Source organism: Carya illinoinensis, chromosome 15, assembly GCF_018687715.1.
Source record: "Carya illinoinensis cultivar Pawnee chromosome 15, C.illinoinensisPawnee_v1, whole genome shotgun sequence".
NCBI classification, from domain to species: domain Eukaryota; kingdom Viridiplantae; phylum Streptophyta; class Magnoliopsida; order Fagales; family Juglandaceae; genus Carya; species Carya illinoinensis.
This window is the reverse complement of record NC_056766.1, coordinates 4270384-4279886: the sequence shown is the minus strand read 5'-3', so window position 1 is coordinate 4279886 and position 9503 is coordinate 4270384. Positions and strand designations below refer to the sequence as shown.

At 36.2% G+C, this 9503-nt stretch overlaps 1 pseudogene; it reads left to right on the top strand.

Annotated features, from left to right (window-relative positions):
* Window positions 1-2231: 2231 nt before the first annotated feature.
* LOC122296132 lies at window positions 2232-6550 on the top strand (annotated as a pseudogene).
* The last annotated feature ends 2953 nt before the right edge of the window (window positions 6551-9503 follow it).

The following is a 9503-nucleotide window of genomic DNA, read 5'->3' as shown; positions in this document are numbered from 1 at the left end:
AGCTAGCTAATTGTTTAAATTGGTTCCACCTTTAATTTGGCGTTTGCAGCATACAGACTTATTTTATAGTGAACAATGACGATGGGATTAATGGTCGTTTTAATTTTGCTACTTTTGCAGACATGTGGGGTTAAAGTTATTTGCGTTTCCATGGATTCGAATTTTAAATGTAAAAAATTAAGTCCCTAATTCCAATTTTCATCAAAATTATGTGATGTGATGTCATTTATTTTATTTTTTTATAATTAGAAGATATAAAGTGTCATTCTGATAGTTTAAGATCATATCAAATGGAAAACATTTGATAATTATTTGAAGGTGCAAAAAGCTGTGTAGCTTTTCCCCTTAAAAAATAAAAAATCTATAGCTTTCGTGTTAGGAGGTTGTGGTACGGGGCATGCAATTACAATTGAAGTAGAAATGAGAAAGTAGAAATGAGAAAGAATAAGGAATTCCAATTGTAGAAGAATTTCACTTATAGCAAAAGGATTACAAGAATTTCTCTCTTGAATAAGGAGAGCACAATTGACAATACAGTGATGACACTTGACATTCTTCTTACTTCTGGATTTTGATCTACTCTGATTTTGACTCCCACTGGGGCCACGTTCCGTTGATCTTCCTCTCGTCATTACCAAAGCTTCGGCTTGCTGTGAACCTCCTGGTCTATCTTCTTTGCTTTTGCGCCGACTTTCTTCTTCAAGAACCGCAGCTGCAATATCATCGAAGACTAGGACTTCAATGTTGTTGGTTAAGTTGATGATGAGTTGATCATATGAATCAGGTAGACTTTGAAGTAGAATTTCAGCACGTTCACTCGTCTCTATGTTATGCCCCATTGCTGTGAGCTGTGAAAATAAAGTGTTGAGGGTGTTGATGTGGTCTGTCACCATAGTTGACTCCATCATCCGAAGGGTGTAGAGTTTTCTTCTCAAGAAAATTTTGTTGTGTAGTGATTTGGCCTCGTACAATTTTGTCAGAGTATCCCATATCTCGTTTGCTGTCTTTTTCTCCGCCACACTTGACAATACTCCATCAGCTAGTGCTAGGTGCAGATTAGCAATAGCATTGCCATCCATCTCGTTCCACTTGCCGTCGTCAGTGATCTCATCGGGCCTATCTCCAATTGCCGTCAAGCAATTATCTTTCCTCAAAATTGCTTTTATTCTCATTTTCCACAATGAGAAATTACTCCCATTGAACTTCTCTATTTCGTACTTCGTCGCCATTATTGAAGATGCCTCCTTTCCACTAACTGGATCTAACTGTAGCACGAAAACTGGCTATAAACCTGATGCTCTGATACCACTGTTAGGAGGTTGTGGTACGGGGCATACAATTACAACTGAAGTAGAAATGAGAAAGTAGAAATGAGAAAGAATAAGGAATTCCAATTGTAGAAGAATTTCACTTATAGCAAAAGGATTACAAGAATTTCTCTCTTGAATAAGGAGAGCACAATTGACAATACACTCTCTTATAAAAGGAGAAAACTCACTCTTTCTTATAAAAGGAGAGACAATATATAGGAGAAATCTCACTATTTTTCTCTCTAAAACTCTCTCTCTTTCTCTAAATTTTTCTTTCAAAATGGGATAGGTTTCTTAAAGCAAAAACATGTATTTATAGGAGTTAAAGGAGGTGGAAGATGGCGGAAGCAACTGGAAGATGGCGGAAACAAATGTGAACGCAAGTTTGATGTAGGTTGTCAACTAGCCACCAGTTTTGACCCATAAAGGTGGCGGTGGAAGATAGTGGAAGCAAGTGGAAGATGGCGGAAGCAAATGTGAATGCAAGCTCAACTAGCTACCATTTTTGACCCATAAAAGTCCATAAAAGTGACTTTACCGCTACATTTCGGAAGGCCGTTCGACCCATAGCTATTACAGGAAGAAAATTACTGCAAAGTGCAAAGGGTGGAATTAAGTTCCGTACAGGTCGAACACCGTTTAACTACCAGTTATCTGCACTCTCGAAGTACTACGTACGTCTACATGACACTTTTATATAATGCATGCTAGAAGGTTTTTCCTATCCCATATAAATTATCAAAACCGAATATAATATTGCATCTTAAAATGATCTGAAAAATATAATCTATTTGTTAAAATTCGATGGTCGGGCCCTACGGCCACTAAAGGGCAAAAAAAGAAAAGAAAAAGAAGTTGTAAATTGGCTGGAGGAAAAATATAATCTATTTGTTAATAAGCTAGTCTGCCTTGTTTATAAATGGATAATACGTTGTTTAAAGTTCTTGAAGGACGTAGAGCGAAAGATAAAGAGAAAGCGTGGCAGCTGAAGGAAGTGGCTGATAATATTCCAAAGAGGCTAGCTAGGTGCTCAAGAGCGCGAGAGAGGTGAGGATCATATATAGACCTGCTATATATATATATATATATATGAGGAGTTATGATCTTCTCATGCAATTAATCCTCTTTTAGTGCTCGTGAGAAAAAGAATTCGTTTTACTTTCCTGAAAATGAAGGATCAGACATATAATCTAAAGTTTAATATATCAATTTAAGAACACTGTCCCTTGTAATATTTGCCAGGTCTATTTCTCTGTGTTTGTTGTATATATGTACAACCTCTATATCATAAGTCCTATGACATACGACTGCTTGTTTTTCATTGTTTTTCTCTTCTAAAACTCGAGCTGCATGCTTTTTTTTCATGAAAATGTCTATCATATGTGCATGTTTATGTAGGAGATAATCATAATACTGATGCGACGAGTAGAGACCACGGGACTTGATGCTAATTGAAGCCGTATGTCAAAGTTCCGAGACAGAGTAATAGTCTGGCCTGATGATATTTGCATGTTTATGTAGTTAGTCTGCAGCGACGACTGCCTGTTTTCATTGTTCCTCTCTTCTACATGAACTCGCACTGCTTGTTGTCAACACCATATCTATAATTCTTAAAGGTGCAAGGTTGTTTGTTGTTGGTTGTTGCTACAAAATACTTTGTGGGTAAAGTATTTCTATACCTCTATCTTTTGGCCTTTCTTTTTTTTCCCTTTTCTTTTTTGCTCGACTCCAAGCCGCCTGTATTTTTTCTAATTATTCGGCGCTGCCTGCAGCACAAGGAAATATTAATTTTTAAGAAAGCAAGGGAATTCCAGGAAAACCATGGCCTTCAATGGAAAGCTTTTGCAACCTCTGCTAGCACTTGGGGTACTGATCGTGTTGATTTTAGTAGCATCAGCAGCATCTAAACCCAATTCACTGTGTAAGCGTAGATGTGGACTAGTTGAAATCCCCTACCCATTTGGAACAAGCGACGGCTGTTACCTTGACTCAACATTTCTCATAACTTGTAACAGCACATTCAATCCTCCAAAACCATCTCTGGGCCCTGATATGTTTGTTGAGAACATATCAGTACCGGATGGTGAACTGCGAGTCTCGAACCCCGTAGCCAATCTTTGTAAATCCTTCAACCACAACAACAAACCAACCAGCCTGCCGACACAAAAAGCCGGTACCAAACAAGCTTTTAGTATAAACTACAGTGGCAACTCTGCCTTGTTCAAGCTGTCAAATTTTCGCATCTCAAATAACAGGAATAAGATCACTGCCGTGGGTTGTGGCGTTTATTCGTATATTCGAGGTTTTGTGGAACAGGAGGGCTTCACTACTGGATGCTTATCACTTTGTAACGACAATGCCAATGATGTGGTTAACGGGTCATGCTCTGGGATTGGCTGTTGTCAGACTTCTATCCCAAAAGGAGCGACCGAATTTAATCTTCAACTATTGGCATGGGTGAATGTGCTTACGGCTTTATAGTGGACGAAAAAGCATACAACTTTTCATCCTCGGATTTCCAAGATTTAGAGAACAGAACGACTGTACCCCTGGTGCTTGATTGGGCAGTTGGAAATGAGACATGCAAAGAAGCTGAGAAAAACAATGATAGCTACGCGTGTAAGGCACCACACAGTTATTGTTACAATTCCCGCAACGGCCCTGGGTATCGTTGCAATTGCTCCAATGGTTATCAAGGGAACCCATACCTCCCTGACAGTTGCCAAGGTTATCTAGCTAAGCTTTATTTTCCCCTTAATTTTGGTCATCAAGGGAACCGGTCCACTTCTTAAAAGCAAAAAAAGATGGTAATTTACATAAAATACAGTTATGAAACTTGCAAGACCAGCGTATGATTTTAAAAAAATAATAGGTTCATAATTAAAAAGTAGATTTTTTATGTGCGTCCCTAAGCCTTATTTCCCCACTTTAATTCACTCATCAATTTGTGATGGTAGTTAAATAGTTTGAATAAAGATGTGTTATTAGATTTTGAAAAATGCGAGAAAAACATTGAAAAAATATATTATAAAATTAAAATATCACTATAAGAAAAATGGATATTTATGACCAATATTTTACAACTAAAATGACTATTTCTCACAAAGACGTGTATATATATATATATAATATTCCTGTGACGGACTGCAGCTGTGTTCATGCGTTGTGCTTCAGATATTAATGAGTGCGAGCTTTGGAAACCCTGCAATGGTAATGCAACATGCAACAACACTGATGGAAATTACACACGTACTTGTCGACATGCGTACTCATAGCTGTAACTATTATTTTTCTATTTGCTTAGTTTAGCTTGCCAAATGGCCGTTATTTGCTCTAGATTGATGCTATCCTTTATCTAAGTCTTATTATTCCTAATCATATTTATTGATACAACAAAGTGGTTTAACATCCCCATAATTTTTTATCTATTTTTTAAGTTTGTATGGAAACATTGAAATTTCTTGTGACTGCCGGCTATATATATATTTACTGTACGTGTTTCAGATATTGATGAGTGCAAGGGCCTTCGGAAGCCTTGCAATGCTAACGCAACATGCACCAACACTATTGGAAATTAGACATGTACTTGTCTCGAGGGATACGAAGGCGATGGGAGGAAAGACGGAACAGATTGCAGGCCTATAGTACTTGGCCAATCTAATAATAAGATCATCAGCATTGCATTGGGTACGTACATTTATAAGAATTAATTTTATTTCCCAACCTCACTGATTTCTACTTTGGAAACTACATTAAGGACTCACTAATTATATACTTTCCAGTAGATCATTTGCTTGACAAACATTGTATTTTAAATCTTGGTTGACTAATCATCTTAATATAATATGTATTAGGTTCGTAACCTTCTCGATAGAGATACAAAACTGTCTAATTGGCCGAAATGCATGTTATAACTTTGAATATGCAAATACAGGTGTCAGCATAAGCCTCTTAGTGCTCCTTGTGGGAACCTCCTGGGTATATTGGGGACTCAAGAAAAGAAAACTCGTTAAACTCAAAGAGAAGTGGTTCAAGCAAAATGGTGGCTTAATGTTACAACAACGACTCCAAAATTGCACAGGATCTATGGATACAACAAAAATCTATAGTGTAGAAGAACTTAAAAAGGCAACGGATAATTACGACAAAAGTAAAATCCTTGGTCAAGGAGGCTATGGAACTGTTTACAAAGGAGTGTTGCCAAATAACAAAGTGGTTGCTATTAAAAAGTCCAAAATTAGTGATCAAAGTCAGATAGAGCAATTCATAAACGAGGTAATTGTGGTTACTCAAATCAACCACCGGAATGTTGTCAAATTGTTAGGTTGTTGCTTGGAAACAGAAGTTCCCTTACTAGTCTATGAGTTCATCACAAATGGGACACTTTATGACTATATTCATGATAAAAACCGGTCGTTCTTACTTTCATGGGACAAGCGTTTGAAGATAGCTACAGAAACTGCAGGAGCTCTTGCATACTTACATTGTGAAGCTTCTATGTCAATTATACATAGAGACGTGAAAACTGCAAATATACTTTTGGATGATAACCACACAGCAAAAGTATCAGACTTTGGAGCTTCAAGACTCATTCCTTTGGATCGAGCACATTTAACTACGTTGGTGCAAGGAACACATGGGTACTTGGATCCAGAATACTATCGTACTAGTCATCTAACAGAAAAAAGTGATGTCTATAGTTTTGGTGCTGTTTTAGCAGAGTTATTAACAGGTAAGAAAGTAATTTGTTTCCTTAGGCCTGAAAGTGAGAGAAATTTGGCGACATACTTTGTTTCTATGGTAGAACAGGATCGCCTATTGGAAATTCTTGATGATCACATCTACTATGGGAGTAATGCTGAAGAACTAAAAAAAGTTGCTGATGTTGTAAAAAGAAGCCTTAGTGTTAAAGGAGACGATAGGCCTACCATGAAGGAAGTGGCAGTGGAGCTAGATGGATTGAGAATTAAGGAAAGGTAATCAAGGAAAAAAGCTAATCACAACATAGAAGAGAGTGATCAACTGCTTAGTTAGTACGTCCATGCAATCCTCAAGTATTGATGTTAGCACTGGCTATTGTTCGGCAGGCACCATTGACAGCATGGGAAATGAAACACTAAAACCAATAGATGATGGCAGATAATCCATAATCCTTAGGGGTTAACACAGGCTCAATCTTTGACTGTCAGGATGATCTAATATTGCTACTATCCATTGCAAGTGTATTTCTCTGCCCCTCACTCCCCACCATGTTTTCTTACTCTCACCACCAATAAGCTGCTAGCATCTTCCTTCAAATCTCTATTTCTTTCTATCTTTCTCTTTCCAAATCCTTCCAGCTTTTCTAGATCATCTTTTTTGTGCTGTCATCGCCTACAACAATTAGTAGGTGCTTCTATCTTGAGTCTATCGCCTACTTTCCATAAGCTGGCCTAGCTCCATTGCTTGGATTGGATTCAAATATGCCCATCGACTAAATGGAGATTTTGGTCTCGATCCTTGCAAGTTAGGATGTTAACAGATCATTCTGTAGGCTACAGTATTGTTAACTCGTGTGCTTTGCTATATTGCGTGCTTTTGTATTGGTGTGCTTTTGTATCAATGAGCAATTCGGTCATGTATCTAATTGGTTGTGTGCTTTTTGAGTATTCGTGTAAATGTATGTCATAAGTTTTTATTCGTGAATTATTTTTTGGTAAATTATGTGTATCTTAATGTTTCAATATGAAAAATTTCTACTTTCTAGGAAAAAGAATTATTTTTTTATCCAAACATATATGTTGAAACATGGAAAAGTAGAATAATAATTAAAACCTCCATTACATAAGTAGAATGGAATCAAGAAAAAATCTAATTATTTTCTCTTTCCTAGAAGAAAAAGAATTAGAGTTTAGATATAGAATTGGTTCTCACAAGTGTGTATATATATTATTTTTCAGTGCGTTACTTACATATATGTACTATAATATATTTGACTTTTTGTATCGGTTTAGATTTTAAAACGGCCAGTAAACCGTCACCAAATATAAATTTTAGTGAGGGTTTGTATAAACCGTAACGAAATTTAGAAGACAAATTGACCAACGTTCAAAATTAGAAATACAAAAATAGCCGCATGATGACACCGAAAAAAGAGGCAACAAAATCAAGAAGAAAAAATAACCTTGTTTTCCTAAAGAAGCGTAAAAACTAAAAAAGGACAGTGAAGAAACGATGTGTAAATATGAGGCCCATCCAAGACGTATTTTTAGTTAGGAGACTTGAGTACTATACTAGAAATACGACTGATTAAAATGTTTTATAAATACACATCTATTAATTATATTAATTTTATTTCAGAAAACTATTATAGATTATAATCACAAATATGAGGCCCCATCCAAGACGTATGTAAATTAAAAATATATAAATTAAAATATACATGAGTCGTGTCTCATACTAACGTATATAAATTTAAAAAATGAAATCTATTATTAAAAAATTAAACTTTTTCATGTGGATCTCGTATTTATTCACCTTTTTTTAAAGTGATTGTACGGCACTTGCACACTCACGACTTTCATTTTTTATTAAAAATAATATTTTATTTAACTTTCAACTTTTATCTTATCTCAACTCATTATCCAAACTTAACCTTAGTCAAATTTAAAACAGTTCCAATATTTTTCAAAGCTATCATTTAGACTTCATAAAAACATATTTCTTACTAATATCATATGCATCCAATTACACGATCAAAACTGGCATAAATTTTCTTTCACAACTTACTCTCATATGAATAATTTCATCTGATCATGACAGGCATGCTGTAGGCAGGTCAGGATGGATTGATGGCACATACTTTGATTCTCCAGATAAACATCTGTTTTTTAGGGTCACTAAATGGGGGCTAATGGAATATTCACTAAATCGATAAATAAAGCTCTGTATTTCTTTCTTTAATTCAGAGGAGAATGGAATATTTAAAGTTCTCGAGAAGCCTATGGTAAATTAATGAAGGAAAAGTAGTGGGGGCAGCTTATAATTATGGCTATTGGCAAATATGGAAGTCTGTGTTCCTATCATGCATGCAATTTCCGGTTTCAGTGCAGTTTTTCTATGTGAGTCCATCATGATGGGGAATCTTTTCCTTATCCAAAATTATAAAATTTTCTTCTTTCCTTCTTTTGGCTTTGTATACGACACCTTTTCTTGAATCATTTGCTTTGTCGTCTATTGTTTCTTCTAGCTTTTTGCAAGTCTGGGCTTAGTTCTTTTCCATGTTATTCAATCAAGAAACCCAGAGTGCACAATGGCTGCTCGACAGAATGTGTAAAGGAAATTGTATTTTCATATACTCTGTTTTCTATTCAGATTTCAGTGCCCATTTACATGTATATATAGATAAAGAAAGAGACTAACGGTTTTACAAGATTGCAGGATTTATTGACACCTGTCCCACCATAGAGGAATTCATGTTTTTAGAGGTTTCTCCATTGTTCTGCTGTGCTTGGCTTTGTGTGTAGTGCTGACTGGATTGGTACCTCTCCTTTGCACGCTGCCATGCCTTTTTGTGTGGCTGCTGACTTGTCCTCTTCCTTAGCACAAGTCAATGGAGGTCATTGTAACCATCCAGCTTGTTTCCTATGATATTGTGAATTCCTGTTTTGGCAACGATTTAGCAACTATATATAGGTTTGATGGATACGCGCGAGCCACCATTAATATTCATGATCATGACCCATCCAGCTTGTTCCCTATGACATGTGCTTTGCCTATGAGAGCTTCACGTGCATGTATGCATGCATAATGCATATGGTCTCTACTCTCTGCATCAATAGTATCTCATGTACTTATAACAATCATTTTTTTGTGAGATTAGTTCATTATTGTGGAAGTCTAGCTTTCACCATAATTCTTTGTGTTTGAAAGATTAGTCGACATTGATTTGGATGCATTGTTAAGGAGTCATGGATGATCTAGATCACCTGGACAATGGAAAATTAATTAATTCCACCCTCTGTAATAAAATACGTGGATTAGTGTGTGGATCGATGCCTTCTGAACTTTCGAAACAGCAAATGGGAACTTACCAGGACAATGCAAATTACTTTGATCCGACAAAAAGCAAGCAAAACAATATATAAAGAAGAAAGCAAATGATCATCATCGACAAACTACTTTAGCATAAATGCAAATTTAAAGGAAGCACTA